The sequence below is a fragment of the Aythya ferina genome (genome assembly GCF_964211825.1).
Source record: "Aythya ferina genome assembly, chromosome: Z".
In the NCBI taxonomy this organism is placed as follows: domain Eukaryota; kingdom Metazoa; phylum Chordata; class Aves; order Anseriformes; family Anatidae; genus Aythya; species Aythya ferina.
In genome coordinates, this window is record NC_140299.1 from 23,791,887 (window position 1) to 23,810,665 (window position 18,779).

Sequence of the window (18,779 nt, forward strand, 5' to 3'; positions counted from 1 at the left end):
CAGGTGGTCTTCAGCCTTCCAGTCCTCTTTTCTTCCTCACCCTGTGCTGCTGGCTGTGTGCCAGAATGAACCAGGGAGCCCAGGATCTGCTCTATGGGAATATTTTATATCCTTGCACCCTGCGCCAGCCCAGCAACCAGCTCAACTGCACCAGTGCTGCTTGACCCAGAAATCATCAAACAATCCTAAACTGCTGAAATGAAAATGCAACCTTTGCTGTGCAAACCGAGCACTTTGGATGCCATTATGTCTTTTATTTCTGTTTCATTTTTGACACTTAGTACCACAAAATTACAACATTGAGCTAATATTTCTCTCTTACTTATATTTTAAAAATAAATAAAAAAGTAAATACCACATTAGCTTACAACCCAGAAAAGCTGCAGTGCATAATGTCTAGTTTTCAATTTGATTTTTAACGGAAGACTCTTGAGGGCTTGTAGATGCTCTGCTGGCAGGGTCTGCTTTCTGAGGCAAACAATCTGTTTCAGGCTTGCTTTTCTCCTGCATAGGGATTTGGCAAAATCTTTGTCCATCTCTTGTGAAATTCAGAATTGTAGTGCTTCCTGTCACTCTGTAAAAGTCTTCCAGGATGGTCATCTTCAGTTGGAAGCCACAAGTCGTGCTTTACAAGCTAACCATTGGACCTGAGTCGAACTTGTTAACTAACGTGACCTAAGTGGGGGCAGCATCGTGTTCCCTCCGGAGCTGGGTGCAGGAGGTCACATTGGGAAGTCTGCAGAGCCCAAAAGCGACATGAGCAAAGCTTTCCTGTAAAACAGAGACACATTAACTCAAGGTTCAGAGTACAGAGCAGTCGTATGAATGGAAACGTCTGATTAGGGATTGCAAAAAAAAGAGGTTAATCTTTAGCCAACTTATCTGCTGACAAAACACTGCCAAAGATCTTCCTTGGGTTGTGATTTCTACATGGTGCATAGCACGAGTTGGGTATCACAGGGCAATTTCAGCCAGGCTTTTTTGAGCTGAGCAAGAGCATAACAGGTATGCTGCCAAGTATATTTTGCTTAGTTCTGGCTTGTCTGTTTTTCAATTCTATGCTTGTCTTCAATGTTCAATAATGCATATGAAGTATCTTTTCTTTCAACATTGGAATGAAACAGGGAGGTGGAATGGTTTTTAATGTTTTAATTGCTGAAACCTTGCATGTGTAAGGTTCAAAAATGGTAGATAAATTGTTCTGAGCAAACAAATTAAAACTCTGCTACGCACCTCAGGAGACCATCATGCACTGTTGCAGGTAGCTAGAGATGCAAGACCAAGCACTTTCCCATCCCAAACACTAAGCCACAGCACTCAGCCAAGACATCAGTACACAAAACCATTTTTATTCTATCAGTATTATACTGAGTCTCCAGTCTCTTTTTTTTTTTTTTTTTTGTCTTTTTTTTTTCTTTGACTTTTTTTTTTGCTATCATTCCTTTTTCTTATCTCACAGGATGGTTTCACTCTTTTAGGACTCTGTTAGGAATGGAGCTTGGTTAAAAACTCATCCAAGTCAATTCACAAATATCACAATTCTGGACCAGCTGGTTGCATCTATCATGCAGAGCTGAATAAAGTCTGCAGGCATGGGAAATGGATAAATGCTATTTTACATGGAGTAGACATGGGTTGATTCTATCTGGGTGCATTTACCTTAACTTGCATTGGTGTGTGAGATGTCATAGAAGAAATGTCCATGAAACAGATCCGCTGTTAAACTGCTGCTTCTGGTGTCACTGACAAAATTCTCCAAAGCAGTGGCCCTGAGTACTCAGGAGGTCAGAGGACTTTCTAGAACCACAGCATGATCTCTGGTGACAACAAGATGCCCAGGGCTGCAGGGGGTTCAGCATGTCCCCACTTGATTACACCCGTCTCTTCGTTTATAAGAAGAGTTTCTTGTCTTGAAATATTCAGAGAAGCCTTTTTATATTGTTGAGACATCTCATTCAAATGTTTTATTTTGTTTTGTTTTGAAATAGTTAGACATTTGCTGTGTCACGCAAGGTGGGTATTACAGTAGCAGTTAGAGGGAAAAAAATAAGAGGAAAAATGCATCGGAAATTGAAAGGCACTTAGAACAACGTGATCAAGAAGGAAGAATTGAGATAGGATTTGGCTGGGCTTTCAGTATTTCAACTTGCTGCCTTGACATGAGATACAGAAAAATTGCAAAAGCTTAGAAATTCCCACAGGTTGAGGAGAAAAAAAAAAAAAAAAGTGGTTCTGCCCCTGTCTAGTTATTAACATCTCTGTGTCATGAACCCAAATCAATATCACTCGCCTGTGATGTCAGCCGTTTCTTGCTCATTAACGTTCACTCCCTCTGAGGGTGGCACCAAATCCCCCTCAAGAGCAGCAGTGGAAGGAAAGAACCTTGCCCTAGGTGAATTTAGGGATGGGCTTCATCTGCCAATGGATGGCGAGTGGTGGTCAAAGTGGTAAACAGACACCTCCATAGCAGATAGTTCAGGACTTCTCAGAAAAAAATCAATATGAGATGCATGTCCAGGAGCACTGAAAAAAAAAAAAAAAAAAAAAAAAAAAATCAAATGGAAGCTATTAATGCCATTTGATTATACTTGAATATAACTTTCTGTTCAGTGTATAAAGTTTTAAAACTCTCCTTAGTGGGGATAGGATCTAAATCTGAAGAGAAGCTGCTGGTATAACGATCTGATAAAATGAAAAATCTGGAGTGTTTTATTTTTCTTGTCTTCACCAAGGACTTTTCTAGAAATTAATGCAGCTACACACCATGAGCCTTGAGCCACTTCAAGGATTTTCTCCACTGAAAAGGCTGTTTTACAACTCTCCACATAGAGGAATCAAGCAAAAACTTAAGGTTGCACTTGGTGTTTGAGCATAAAACAAGAATGTGCCAAGGCAGTAACTAGTGAAGGTTTACAGGGGCTCAAGGGGATACTGGACAAGTACCTGGAAAAGTACCTGGAAAAAAAAAAAAAAGTAGATGTACATCTAAGTCAGGATACTGAGCTGGAGCAGTCAAGGATGGGAGAATGTCTGGGGGGTTATCCTACAGCCTGCCTTTCCCCTATGGGCACTGTTCCCATTGATTTTCTGCTGTCCATTCATAGCAAAAGTAATTGTTCCCACCCCTCAGGAAAAATAAATAAATAAATAAATAAATAATAAAAAAAAAGAGAGAGAGAAAAATAGGGAGGAAGAAAAGAAAAAGAAAAAAAAAAAACCAAGAGAAATGCTAAGTGACCTCAGCAAACTAAATTGGGAAGAGAGGTCAAGCACCCTCTGGACGTGTCTTGCTGGTGCTCTGCCTGGAGATGCATCAGCACAAGCCCAGGGAAGGGGACTTACCATGGGCTAGCCTAGACAAAGTTTCCCCCCTGGGATGGGGAGGGTCCCATTCAGACCACTCCTGGTGGGAGACACGGTCCCCCCTGCTTGCCTCTTCCTCTCTGTCTGTTCTTCATGCACATCCCAGTGGCTGGAGCAGTGATGGAATTTGCAGCACTGAGTTTCACAGTCTTTCAAAAAGAGTTTTCCACATGTTTGGAGGAGTCTTTGATTATTATTTATTTATTTATTTGCACTTTAAATGAATCTTAGTAACTATAACTGCTTTTCATTTGACAGCTTGTGAGCCTTCAGTGAAATATTCTGGGCAAGTGGCAAGCTGGGCCCAAGTAATCACAAATCTCTGTTAGACAGGAAAAAACATTTCTAGCCCTCTTCCACATGTGGTTATTGGATGCAAGAGAATTCCCAGACACAGGTAATTTGTAAGGAGTTTTGAGTAACCTGGATTTCCCCTGTGAAACTACACCATGAGACTTCAGCCAGCTGAATCTTCCTTGTGTTGTCCAGGACAGTCAGTACAATTGTATTGCCTGTGTCTCTGGTCCCCAGGAGTCTGAGCACAGCAGTATTTATTGCACACACAATGGATGGCTGCAATGAAAAATTCCATCCCTTCAATGCTCCCAGGTCTGCTAGGGAAGGGATTTATTTTAATTGCCTTATAATTTTCCCACATACATCAGATGTGATCACAAGGTCTTATGTCAAGCTGGCTGCAGCATCTCTGCTTTCCCAGCTTTTTCTCCAGCGTGCATCAAAAGTGTCCATTAGAAAAACTTTTGCTGTGATATGACTGCTTTTACATATGATGTTGTCACGGTCCACTCATCCCATCTCACCCATCCTCAGAGACAGATCATGCCTCATTCTGAGCATTCACCCTCCCAGCAGAATGACTGGCAGGAGCACTTGCAATTAGCTGTTTTACAGGACTTGTTCTCAGACTCCTTCTAACCTCTGTCTTGAAGTTGCCTCATAACTACCTTGATTGATGCTTTCTGTGTCGTTCAGCTGCTTGTGTTTCTTTCAATTTGATGATGTCATATTTTTGGTGAGCTGCCATGCTTCGTGTTACAACGTTCTTTCAGAAAAGAAGCCAGCTAGGCACATCTCAGTCTTCTCAAGTACATGTTTAAATGCCAGCTTTGAAGTATCAATAGCATGTGTTGAAATCTTTCAGATGCTGATAGTAACGACTTTTTAAAAAGTTATCTAGTCATTCATGGTTACCTCCTTCCCATGCTTGGACATGTTGGATGAACTTGTCATGTAATTTCCACGTGTACACGGTCATGCAAGACCCTGTTCCAGTTTTACTTTCAATACAGAAGCCACTTACTGTCACTTCTGTAGCCTCTGTCACACCTTTCTATACACGTCCCAGTATTTTGAGATGGGTAAGCTGCATCTGAGGTATGAGATGGCTACATTGTGTTGAGGTAGCCATATGCCACATTTGTATAACAGTAATCATAAAAGATTACTTACACAGAAAAAAAAAATAGAAGGGTAGAGGAGAGAAGTGTAATTAGTTTACAAATTTGTATAATCTCTAAACCAACTGAATCTCTTCAGTGTAGGTATCTGTTTTATTACTGCTGCCTTCCCAAGATTGGGTCACAGACCTTGCATGATAAGAGGGCTTCTGCATGCGACACCACTCCTGGCTGCATTTCCGTTTCCATGGGTGCTCCCAGCAGACTGTGGGGATTTCTGCTATGCTTCACAGAAGCCTTCACCAATCTATCATTGCATCTATGTTGCCAAAACATCACCCGCTGTGAAGCAACTTCTTAAGAATCTTGTTTGTGCATCTTTCTGGTAACACTGAAAGTCTTGCCCTCAGCTTTTACCCCAAATGTCATTCTTTGCCATTTCTATCAATCTGATGACATCCCAAATATGGTGAAGTAGCTCCAATGACATTCATTAATAACCACTCTTGGCTCTGGTTGACAACATATTTTGCTGATGTCATGTCAGTTTATATTTCTCCCTTTGCAGACCTTTGATGCTGAGCTCTTTTTATTGCTTTGTTTGAAGCAAGTGGGTCTCTTGCAAATAACTTGCCTGGTTTCTCAGTGAGTACCATGCTACTCGTCCAACTCTTGGCTTCTGTGACAATACTATCTCCTTTTCCATTCTCTTTGCGGCTCCCATTGTTAGTTGTTTTGCTCTTGTAATGGAATTGATTTTCTGGGAGTCAGATTCTACAACAGCCAAACTGTTTTATCTATTATCACATGTAACAAGTCTGGAAGACATCCCAGTCCATCAAAAAAAACCAACATCATGGTAATTTACTAGCCTTCTTGCTGCCTTGATGGAACAGAAGATTTAGTTCCTCCTGCTACAGCTTCAGTTTGCCAATTGTCTACAAGAGAAGCATTTCTTTTGGTTTCAGGGGTTGCTAGGGTCATATATTTTCATAAAAGTAGAGGCTTTGTTTTTCTTGTTCTCTACCTGAAATCTCAACCTGTCTCTTCCCCTTCAATTACAGCTATTTTTTGTTTGCTTGTTTTTGTTTTTGTTTGTTTTGTTTTTTGTTTTTGTGAACATCCCATCATATGATTTTGATTTGATTTGTTTTGCTGCAATTTCACTTTCTTTCTTTGAAAAAGGCTCAGGGTGCCTTTGTAGCATACCACGCTGAGCCATGTTCCAGGATCTGTCCAGCTTTTGGCCTTTGGCTTCAAGTATATTCATGACTTCTGTCCTTCTCTTGCACCTGGTACTCCACCAAGCTTTATGGACATTTTATGGACATTGAGCTCACTGACAAGGAAGAGGTACTTAACTTCTTCACCTCAGTCTTCACTAGTGGTCAGGCTTCCCACATCTCTCAAGTCCCTGAACCTCTAGGCTGGGACTGGGGGAGCAGAGTCACTCCCACTCTAAGCAAAGAGCAAGTACAGGACCTCCTGACACAACTTCACAACTACAGGTCTATGGGCCCTGATGACATGCATCCCAGAGTCCTGAGAGACTTGGCTGATGTAGTCGCCAAGCCCCTCTCCATCATATTTGCAAAATCATGGCAGTCAGATGGAGTCCTCAGTGACTGGAAAAAAGGAAACATCGTTCCCATTTTTAAAAAGGATAGAAAGGAAGACCTGAGGAACTACAGACTGGTGAGCCTCACCTCTGTGCCTGGCAAGATCATGGAACGAATCCTCCTGAAGGCAATGTTCAGGCACATGCAGGACAAGGAGGTGATCTGAAACAACCAAGGGTAAGTCATGCCTGACCAGGCTGGTGGCCTTCTACGATGGAGTAACTGCATCAGTCAAAAAGGGAAGATCAACTCATGTCATCTACTTGGACTTCTGTAAGGCCTTTGACATGGTTCTGCATGACATCCTAACCTGTAAAGATATGGATTTGAAGGGTAGACCATCTGATGGATAAGGAATTGGCTCAATAGCCCCACCCAGAGCATGGTGGTCAATGGCTCCCTGTCCAGGTGGAGACTGGTGATGAGTGGTGTCCCTCAGGGATCTATCCTGGGACATGCTTTTCAGTATCTTCATCAATGACACAGACTCAGGATTGAGTGCACCATCATCAAGTTTTCAGATGACACCAAGCTGAGTGGTGAGGTTGAGACATCAGAAGGAAGGGATGCCATCCAAAGGGACCTGGACAGGCTGGAGAATTGGGCCCACATGAACATAATGAGGTTCAACAAGTCCAGGTGTTAGGTGTTGCACCTGCGCTGGGGCTATCCCAGACATGAACACAGCCTGGAAGAAGAACTCACTGAGAGCAGCCCTGTGGAGAAGGACTCGGGGTTTCTGGTGGACAAAAAACTCAACATGAGCCAACAGTGCATGCTTGCAGCCCAGAGGGCCAATTGCATCCTGGGCTGCATCAACAGAGGGGTGGCTAGCATGTGGATGGAGGGGATTGTGCCTCTCTGCTCTGCCCTTGTGAGGTCCCACCTGGAGTCCAGTCCTTGCCCCCAGTGCAAGGAAGATGTGGATCTGTTAGGGTGAGTCCAGAGGAGGGCTACAAAGATGATCAGAGGGCTGGAGCACCTCTTCTACAAAGAAAGGCTGAGAGAGCAGGGGCTGTTCAGCCTGGGTAAGAGAAGGCTCCAGGGAGACCTCATTGCAACTTTTCAGTACTTAAGGGGTCTTACAAAAGAAATTGAGAAGGTCTTTTTACTGGTGTAGATAATGATAGGACAAGGGGGAATGGTCTTAAACTAAAAGATAGATTTAGAGTAGACATTAGGAGGAAATTCTTCACTGTAAGGGAAGTGAGGCACTGGCACAGGTTGCCCAGAGAAGCTGTGGATGCCCCACCCCTGGAGGTGTTCAAGGCTAGGCTGGATGGGGCCTTGGCCAACCTGATCTAGTGGGTGGCGTCCAGCCTAAGGCAGGGGCGTTGGAGTTAGATGATCTTTAAGATCCCTTCCAACCTGAACCATTCTATGACATTTGTTTTCATTTGTGTGTTTTGTGGTTGGTGGTTTCCTTTGCCATTTTGTGCCACACAGAGATAATGTAAGTTCAAAAACCCACCTCTTGGATGCCTGCTTGTTTCTTGTTCCTTCAATTTCTTTGTCTGTATATATTTTTTCATCATGGCATTCAGGGATTTTTCTCTGTAGTTTGTGCCCTCTGTGTATGGGCAGGCTCCCCGTATTTATGACACCACATTTTCTGGCAGCAGTCCCTTTGCTTACCCCATCTTTGCTCTGTCTGTGGTTGGAAGACTGCCCACTAGATTTGCCCAAGACCGTAAAAGTTACTGGAGTTACAAGGCTGTTTGGTTCACTCTCCTCCCTTTGCCTTTCATCCTGGTTATGAATCTAACTGTTTCACCTTTTATGAGCTGCTCTTTGCTTAAGTCTGGTTGCTGCACACTCTGTCATTTAAAAGTCCCTTGTTCTCTCTATCTGTGAGTGGTCAGACTGAAAAGATAGATGTTTGCTTCATATATCTGGGGAGTTGAGTATGCTTTCTGAGCATTTCTAGGATTTTGGATGGAGCCTCCTAGTCTGCCACTGCTCAGTGCTGTTAATGCAGGTGACAGCCTTTCCAACCACACTAACATGATGGTTCTTAGTTTTCCATTGTTTTTTTTAGTCATATTCTGGCAATTGTCTTGTTGTACCAGTACAATCAAAAGAAAATAATTTTACCAAAAGAATTGGTGAATTCAACCCTTTTCAAGAGCATCTGCTTGGGAACAGGAAATTGGTCACTACCACAAGAACTGCTTTCTTTGTTTGAGGAGGATTGCTTGCAGTGTTGGGAGAACTCTGGAGGGCTTTTTTTGTTTTGTTTTGTTGTTGTTGTTTTTCTCTTTCTCTGATTTGTTTACTCTATTGGGAAGTCTTCTGTCATTGTCAGCTCTATTTTCTTGAAAAATGGCTATGCCTGAATAAAGACCACAGTCCCCTTCTCCTCCCTCAACTAAGGGACTAAGTGCCAAATTGCTATAGCTTTATAAAGGGAATGAGTAATGACTGCACCGTCTTCTCTTAGGACAAAATCTAAGGGGAAAATTACAGGTCCTATTGCAAACAGTACAAAATGCTCCAACATGCTTATGAACAGTCAGCTTTATGCTATCAATAATTTAACAATGCCTAACATGGAAACTGTTTTGCCCCTTTGCCTGCTGTATACTCCTGTATAATAAGTCTGTACAGTCTATATCACAAATGTAGGAGACAACATTTTACAACAGTCTTATCCACAGTGCTCTCCTAGAAGTGCTATGCACCTAAAAATATGCTAAGTATAACAATGAAACAGTAAAAAGTGTATCTATCTGATAAAAAAAGTGAGCAAGAGGCAGAACCTTCCATAAGAAGTGCTTCACACTTTGTGGAAGTCATTCAATTTCCAGGCTAAAAACATATTTTAAAGAAATTCTTTCCCAAATCATGTTGTGGTTATTGTGATGTAGGCACATTCATGTAATGCAAGGAATTTCTTATACATTTTATCTGGGTACCAAAACATTAAGGAGGTGCCTGGATGCCAAGAGTATGCAGTGTCACATTCCTGAGGAGCAGGACATGAATCGGTATTCAGCAGCTTGTAACTCCCTGTGCTTAAACCCTGAACTGGTGCCGGGTGCTGTTGCTCCACTGGAGGCAGAAGACCCTGGGATGCAAAGAAATCAGCCAGGCCCTAAGGAATACAACACAGCAGATCCTCTCAAAGGATGAAACCCCAAATGCCATCAATTTGCGATGAGTTGTGCACATAACTGTGAGATAACACGTTTTGTCGCTGGGCTGAACACCACAGCTTCTCCCAGAAGCCCTAGCCCTTCATCTAAACAAGGCTGTAATTTCATTTAATCTTGCTGGTTGCCGGTGAATCAACCCCCCAGGGCAGGCTTCCTACACACCACCTTACACTGGTGAGCAGATAAGGACATCTGTGGGAGACTGCAGTGCATGGTCGCCTACTCCAGCAGAAAGGTTTCCTGGGTTGGTTACTGTTTGGTTTACGTTAATGTTATTTTGATTATTTGTGTCACGGCACTGTTGTATCAGCTGCTCAGGAAGGAGAAGGTGGGACAACATCTTCCCACCAGCTCCAGTGGCCTTGTCAGAGCAAGAAGTACTCTTCTTGTTTGGGGGAACAAACCTTCCTCTGTCTCCTGAGACTGTTCCCCACTTACTGGAGACTCTGGACGTTCACATTCTGCTTAGCAGTGGGAAAAAACTGTTGGGGTATTTAAGGCATGAACTTCTATGGCTGTAAAATTTGCTCTCAACAACCTATAGTCTGGATTACAAATGCCAGACAAATTATAATAATATCTCTACTACTTTTAGATATTGATCCCTCAATCTACCCTGTAAAGAAAATAACAATTACTGCAAAGAATATTGGAGATTACAGCTAAACCTCAGGAGCCTTACAGCTACGGCTGCAGACTGGGAGACTGGCTTATCTTCTGACTCATAACCCAAACAAGCTCCTGAATGTTCATTGTACATGGGAATAGATGAGAATGCTCTGGAGGAACAGAGCCAGGAAGAACAGTACTGAAGGTAGATAAGGTCAGACCAATTCTGGTAATAAAGGCTAATTAGTAAATCAGCAATGGAGTGTTTCAATAATGTAGGCTGCATTGCATCAGAAAAAGGAGAGACGGAGAGTACCACGTGTTTGAGGAGATGGAAAAACCCCAAAGGAATGAAGTCAGCACTACTGAAGAATTACCTTTATTTAACCATTGAAGGGCTGAGAATTTGACCCATCTCAGATACTTAGAGTTATATTCACTCAGAACTTTTTCACTGTGGAGACCAAAGAGATTCAGAGAGGACTTTACCTGGAAAGGAAGGAGATGAATGATGTTTGATATTAAAACGATGTATCTGGTCTTGAACATGAGATTAGCTAGAAAGTTAACATCCCAGTAAAACCTCTCAGTTCACTTAAAAGAGATTTTCAAGACTAGATTAAGAAGTCATTTAAACACTTACAAATATGAGCTGACATGTCCTGTTGCCATGAAGAGAAGAAATCCTAATGTCAGTCTAAAATAAAAGATAAATTATACAAGTCATACCATGAGTCCATATCAGATGTGGCACCAAACATTATTAAGAGTAACAATGCACTACTAGAAGAGGATTTACAGCAAAAGTAAAACTAAACAAAGGAATAATTGCCAAGCGTGGCATTAACTTTTGCCTCGCATGTCAACAGGCCTGACTTTGTGCAGTGCAAAGGAGTGGGAGTAAGAACAGCAAAATTTCCTCTGCTTAAGATCACAGTGGCATTTTTATGAAGCCTCCACGTGTGAGCCCTCCCTGCGAGGGCTGTGACACAGCTGTTCAGACCTGCAGGTACCAAGTAAGAATGAAAGACAGTTTTTAGTAGTCTGGTAAGAGGTGACCCTTCTCTACATATAGAGTTACAGAAACTAAACGGCGAGGGGCTGTTTTCACCATAAAACCACCTGCTGTGAGCACTTGCAGCACCGTAGACATGGCAGTGGCACTCAGCACGGTAGTTGGTTCACCTTTCACATCACTGTCACTGGGGTGGTAGCTACAGGTCCTGCTTCTAGAGCAGGATCCCAATGGCTGGGTGAGCCTCTGCACCTAGGAATAGCAAAAAGTCTGTCTCTTCTCCTAGGAGTTCATAGAATCACTAAGGTTGGAAAAACCATCCCCCTACCACCACCAATGTCATCCACTAAACCATGTCCATAAGCACCACGTCCAACCTCTCCTTGAGAACCCCCAGGGACGGTGACTCCACCACCTCCCTGGGCAACCAGTTCCAATGCCTGACTGCTCTTTCTGAGAAGAAATACATCCTCATTTCCAACCTGAACCTCCCCTGGTGCAAATTGAGGCCATTCCCTCTACTCCTATCACTGATTATCTGTGAGAAGAGGCTGACCCCCAGCTCCCCACACCTTCCTTTCAGGTAGCTGCAGAGAGCAATGAGGTCTCCCCTGAGCATCCTCTTCTCCAGACTAAACACCCCCAGTGCCCTCAGTCGCTCCCCATAGGACTTGTGTTCCAGGCCCTTCACCAGCTTCGTAGCCCTGCTCTGGACATGCTCCAGGGCCTCAATGTCCTTCTGGTAGTGAGGGGCCCAAAGCTGAACACAGCACTCGAGGTGCGGCCTCACCAGAGCAGAGTACAGGGGGACAATCACCTCCCTAGTCCTGCTGGCTGCACTATTCCTGATACAAGCCAGGATGCCGTTGGCCTTCTTGGCCACCTGGGCACACTGCCGGCTCATGTTCATATTTCTTTCTCATCAGAAAGGAAGGATAGAAAGCTCTGAAGACTAGGAAGACCAGGCTGAGTGAAGAGTTAATGAAACGATGAGATTACAAAGGGCAGAAAAGCTCAGTATGAGGTGAGTGACAGGATTTCATGTGGCTTGTTCAAAGTTCTTTGTTGTAGTTGTTGTTGTTGCTTTTATTAATTCCCTGATAAGATCAATCATCATTTAATAGCTTTCATCAAAAGATTCACAGCCTTCGTTCAATTCTACTCAAACCACTAAACATTCCTGGGACTTCCTCTTCAGTTCCAGCTAAACCAGGTCAGAATGGCATTTCCAGTGTTTATAGTACAGAAAATCTACAGGCCCTTCTAAAGATACCTCCTGCCTCTCCTCCCCCTTGTCTATAATGATGCTACAAAACATTGCCTCCCTCCACCCCCATCCCAGCCCCCAAATTGTCTCCCTCCCCATGATCAGTTCAGATCATGATAAATCAAAAAGATGCCATCTACAGCAGTCTTGGTGTGGATTTTTTGTTACAAAATGGAAACTGTCAGGACCCATATTTAATAGAGAAACATGAATTTAGAGGGATTATTTTACATTATCAATCTGATGTTGATCTATATTGAGTTGGCAGGAAGGTTATTTTGATTAAATTTTTTTAAGGGAAATTGATGATTTAATTTCTCATGAACACTGTCTGGAGTTTAGTAGACTAAACTCTTCTTTCAAATAACTAGTATGGAGAAAAGGTGTCATTCCTGTCTTGCAAGGGGGTAATCCAAGATTTTGATGGAAAAGTCCTTCTTTCAGAGCATCCAAGGATGATTGTATTTGGGCAGCAGTTAATCTAATCAGCTACAGGTTTTTGATCGTGATGAGTGCTCCAGACTGGACTCTGTGATGCTCCAGCTTTAAGAATGCCTTTTTCTTGGTCCTTTCTGAAGAAAGGCTCAGCAGTAGGTGAAAGAAGGTGATTTGTTAACCAGTCTCTCCTTCTGCTTTCCATATACCTTTTGTGTTCTGGATGCTAAGAAAATGTGTGTGATAAACAGCTGCAAAGTGGAATGAGTAGGAGGATGTAAATTTTGTGAGTTCCAGGAAGACTTAGTCATGAGTTTCTCCCTGGGCAGCACTGTCATTTGGATGTCTAACTGACAGAAACAAATAAAAAGGAAAAATAAAAAAAGCACAGATTTAGAGGATTTTATTGGAAAGTCAAATTCAAAATAACTTACCCTCTCAAATAACAAGTTGTGAGTAATAGTTTTGCCTGACAATACGGTTCTGATGCTTACAGAGACATTTAGGGTACATATATAGAGCTTTTAAAGAACCATGAAGGGAGGCTGTGGCCTCTGATTGCCTGGTGAGGAATGATTCATGCCCACGCTCTTCATGACAAGCACTCCTGGAGTAGACTGACGGCAGCAGAACTTAAAACAAACCTTGTCTTGGTCCTTCGCAATCCCAGAGCCTTTCACATCCATTCCACTTCCCCCTGCAGTCCCGGCTCCTCGGGACTGGTGCTGCACCCTGCACAGGATGATAGAGCACATCAGAAAATGTCCCATTACTCCCTGGCAAAGGTGACCCCCAGCTTGTTCCCACCTGCACCTATAGCTTCTGGGCAGATGATGGCAGAAGCCCTTCACTGCGATGATATAAGTCTAAGGGTCCCCTTGATTTCAGGTGGGAGCTGCTAGAACAGTGGAGTCTGGAGGGCATCTGGGATGCATTTGATTGACCTCTTCAGAGCCAGCCAACCCCTCTGTGCCCCTGCAGCAGTGCTAGCTGTGCTTAGGGTACCAACCCAAGACAGATATCGAGAGAGAGCCCTGACAACAACCCACAAGTACGATGATTTTATCTCAGGAAGGCAGCATTGTGTCATGCACACAGGGGATGTGGAGGAGCACAAGACCCCTGAAATGCTGAAATGTTGAAATACTGTTGGGTTAAGAGGTGAAAGTGTGCACAGCCTACATCCTCACTGGCTATGTGGAGCAGATCCTGGAGTGAAGTCTTCATCAGCCACTTTTGGGTTTCCTGCTGGGAAGAACTAGTTGGTCCACAAGAAAAAAATATTCATGTACAAATTAGCATGTATGGTAGGTGGGCAATCATCAAGGCAGGGCTGGAGGGGCCAAGCTGCAGGGTAACTTATGCAAAAGTGCATTCTTCAGTACCTTCTGCTCCTTGGAAAATCTAGAGTCTCCAGTCCTCACAAGCTAACAATGCCTTAATTGGGAAAAAAATAAATAAATAAAAAATAAAAAATAAAAAATAAAAAATAAAAAATAAAAAATAAATTTGCCATTCCTGCTTTGAACATACTTGTACAAGGAGTAAGATGGAAATACTCCATTTAATAGTGACCCCAATGTGATGTACATATATGGTGTCCCTGTCCTGGAGAGCTAGCAGGAGGGCTATCCCCCTGCCTGTGTCAGTATTCAGCTGGGGATTTCCAGAAGGTCTGAGAGTTTTCCTTCCAGTCTCTGTGATGAGTCTACCAGTGAGTTCATGGATTCCCCCCTGACTCATCCACATTCCTGCTACCCTCCTGGCTGGACCCTGGGGCTTTCATTAACCCCCTCCACACCTCTGGATGCAGCTGGGGTATCTCAGCAGCAGGGCTCTTTGGCTAACTCATCACCCTGGCACTTGTTTTATTTCCCAGAAACCCATGTCACTGGTGTAGCCTGAGTGTACATACCACTGACCACAGAGCCTCACTGGAGCCACTTCCCATTCCCTTTTCCTGACTTTCCTAAAACTAAATTTCACTCACAGCAGTGAGAGTTATTCTAGAGACCAGAATTTGCAGCTGAAGACTAATCAGCACTACACACAGTCCTTAGCTAAAGCAGGACTCTGCCCTCAATAAACCATTTTCTGACACTATGCACTTGGCTGTATTTGTTATATTGGAGGTTATTATTCAAAGCCATACACTGTAATATGCCAAGCGTTACATTTAAAAACAAAGCAAGTACAAGGTATTCAAACACAAGAACAATAACTTTTTTTTAAAAAAAAAAAAAAAAAAAAAAAAAAAAAAAAAAAAAAAAAGCAAGCCTGGCTGGAACTGTATTTCCAATTAAAGGACTTGTAGTAAAACTCAGCTGCTGGGTAGGAAGTGCAGGTGGCATTTTCTGAGTCATTATTGAGCCAATTTACCAGCGCGATGTGAAGGGGTCATTGCACTGTATCACATATAAGAGAGATAAAACTGAGATCTTGGTCACATGGTATTCATTAGTTTTGATGTATAAATGATAGTTCTTTTTCTTGGATGAACAGAGTAGATATTTTTTTAATGGCTTTTCCTTTGTTTCTGGGAGAACCTACCTCTCAACCTAAGTTGTAATTTTGATTTTAAACTTACCAAGGTGAGATAGTGCATGCAACGCTGTTGTTACCTGCAGCAGGCACCACTTAATGCACAACTTTCACAGCAGGAAGGGCAGGAAGGGGGGAACTCTGTTCTCTGGTGCACCAGAGGAGATACTACATTATTGCAATTACTGCAAAGTGGCAAATGTTATTTTAATGACACCCAGCTTGGTAGTTTCCCAAGGGTGAAATCAATATCTTGATGGTTAAACTGAAGCTACTGTTATATTACTGAGAACATATGTATGACCTCATTGACAATATTCAGAACATTGAGCTGAGAAAGGGAAATCTCCCTGATGAAATGCTACAGACTTCCAAATTCATCTGTGAAACAGAAAAGACTTTCATTTAGATAATGCTAGAAAACAGCAACAAAGTAGAGATAGCTAATTATAGGCAGGGTTCCTTCTGCTGCTTTTGAACATAAGCAGTAAAAAGGTCACTCTGTCTCTAATTGAATTGCGCTATGTTGTGCTAATCTACCTAATGTCCTGTTTGCAACTATAGCATCGTCTTAGACACTTTGTGCCATGTGGGCTAATATTCAGATTGTGCTCTTCATTGCACTTGTGCATTTTGTAATTAAGTAACTGTGATATCAGAAAACTGTTGTTCCATTTATAGCTTTACATTCCTATGAATGGACATTGTTACTGAATTCTTTCATAAAACCTCATATTTATCTCACATATTTAGAATTTTTACTTGTAAAAATACTCTTCCACTTGAGCCTAGGGAGATGTCTTGAAGATGGTACTAGCAACTTTACTTCTGATAATAAGAATGCATTTTTGATCCTTCATCTCAAAGCAGGCATTATATTTACCATGTGCTTTCAGAAACATGTGCAGGTTACACTTTGACTGTCTGCCCCTGCTCTGCCCAGAGAAATGGGAAGTATGTTGTAGGTTAGGAGGGGATTGTTTCTGATCTGTTCATTAATTTTTAGAAAAGATAACCTTAGGAGCAATGTTGTTTTTGCAGATTTCTATCTGTCTTGCTCCTTCTTGTTCTTTTAAGACTTTGTGGTACACTTTTATGGAATTCCTTGACACTGAGGTAGTCAGGACTTCTGTAGTGAGGAAATCATTATTTAACATCTATATGAATGCCAGTCAGATACCCAAAAAAGTGGGTTTGTTCTGTCCAGACAGTATGACTTGGTAGGTCTGGGAAATCCTGCAGGAACATGCTCCTAACCTTTATGTGTTTTCATTGCTGAAGAGTAAAGACATGTGTGTAGAAGATGCTTTGCTCTTTCCTGCTGTGAGTTGCTCTCAACTTCTCTCCTAAGGTACCACTTTAACAGCCTTAAGCATGCCTGACTGTGTCCCTAAGGACTCATCAGATATTCCACTTCATGTGGAATGAGATCAGTAATTCAACTTGGTGTCTTTTCTTTCAATTCTTGTAAGTGAATGTCAACATTTCACCAGTTTGCCATCTTATGGGAAATTGGTTTGGTTGGTTATGTTGTCAAGAAAAGGCAGGAAACCAACAGAGACAGGTAAATGAACATGCATTTTTGGAAACTACTTATTAAGGACATATCTATTTATGACTGTTCTGAACACAATTAAATGGATGGAAGTATTTCCAAGACAGCAGTACTTCATGTTAGAAGGTGGAAAACCTTTCTAGTGCAACAGAGGAAAAACAAACCTACCCCACCATCCTTTTATAAGAATAGACAGACATCAATAGTCTTTGGGTCAGGCTCTCCATTCCGATGCTCATTACTTAGGTTAGATTGGGAGTAACTCATTAAACTGTCTTTGGGTTTACACTGAAATGATAAGGTCCTGGCCAAGTCAAAGATTTACTTATTATTATTTCATAAATAATTTCTAGTGTCTAGAGGGTTCTTCTTTCAGTGTGGAATCTCTTATCATCCAATTGCCATGTACTGTTTAGCATACCAACTCTCCACCAAAAGGTGAAACAGATTTGTAGGAGGCTTTCATTTGCCACTAGGAATTACTATTGCTAAAGAACTGCTTGATTTAGAGATGTGGAGGTAAATTTGAGCTAAGCATGGCCAGTATTTTGTTGAAACAGGGCACGTGAGTAGGTGGTACAGATAACTGCAGGCTTAACATTGCAACAGGTGTAGATGGTAGCGTGATTTTATGACCTTTTATTTCAAAAATATGCAGTTCATCTTAAATGGTAATAATAATAATAACTACCAAAGCAAGCAAGTAAAAGCAAGACGTCAACCAAAAACATTTAATCATGAAATCTGCAGCATACAAATTCTGTGGATTTTTCAGAATGAGCAATTTGTTAGTAAACATGAGATTTTACAGAGAGAAATGATGTTATAGAGAGGTGTTCCATAATTGCATTACTGTACCCTTACTGGCTGAATACCAACTGGTTTGAAATTGAGCAATGCCACTATAACTTTATTGTACATGACTTAATAGGTATTGTCCTTGGCTTACTGAAATTGGTAACATTTTACTGCAATCTTCTTTGCAAACAAAATCTTGCTCTACAGTTCTGTTATGAATCAGCAGAATCCAGCTAATCATTCAGATGAACTTCTCTAACTTTTATTATAAGAAAACTTTTTCAAAGAACATCAGTATTGATATGCAATAGTTAAAGTGAGAACTTAGAAACTGAAAAGGAAGCTTATATGTGAAAAATACTTGTAAATTATTTTCAAGTGCAACACCTATTCAACTATTGGAAATAGAAATAAAATTCCATACGGAGGGTGTCCAGATCCAAAAAATAATTTTAACAGTTCTCTTTCACTGAAATTTATTGAGATAGCATGCTCAAAATATACTGCTTTGTAAACAATTTCTATTGTCATCTGAAAACTACTGTCTCATTGACAGTCAAGAGATTAACATGAGGAAAGCATTCCAGCCTCAGTGAGACCTGAAAATGCAGCTATCTCTTTCCAAGTCATTTCTACTCAAAGTCAAAAGCACTCCACCCAGAAGTTTGTGTGTACTTTGTTAACTGCTTGTAAGATATAAGCAGATGTTTTAATAAAAATACTAATTATAGTATAGAACTCCTATCGCAAATGTCAGTGGTTCTCTGAGTGACAAGGAAAGCACACATTTCATTAAACAGCATGTGAGCAGAAGCTGGCCTGGATTATCCCTTTTTCTTAGGATGATTGCAAAAATTATGAAAAAATATCTTCATATCATCTGATGAACCTATCAAGTAACTATAGGTCAGAGGATTTTTGTCTAAAGATTTTTCCAGTTGAAAATGTCTTCTTTTCCCACAAAATATTTAGAGTGTATCAAAATCCAGCACACGTAAATAATT

General features: G+C 41.7%; 1 long non-coding RNA gene across 1 annotated transcript; it reads right to left on the reverse strand.

The window, feature by feature from the left end:
* Positions 1-508: 508 nt before the first annotated feature.
* Positions 509-10,860, reverse strand: LOC311427166. Its single transcript, XR_014687234.1, has 3 exons — positions 10,808-10,860; positions 2,291-2,523; positions 509-771 (listed from the first exon to the last, which is right to left on the reverse strand). It is a non-coding gene; the product is annotated as an uncharacterized lncRNA (long non-coding RNA).
* Between the last annotated feature and the right edge of the window lie 7,919 nt (positions 10,861-18,779).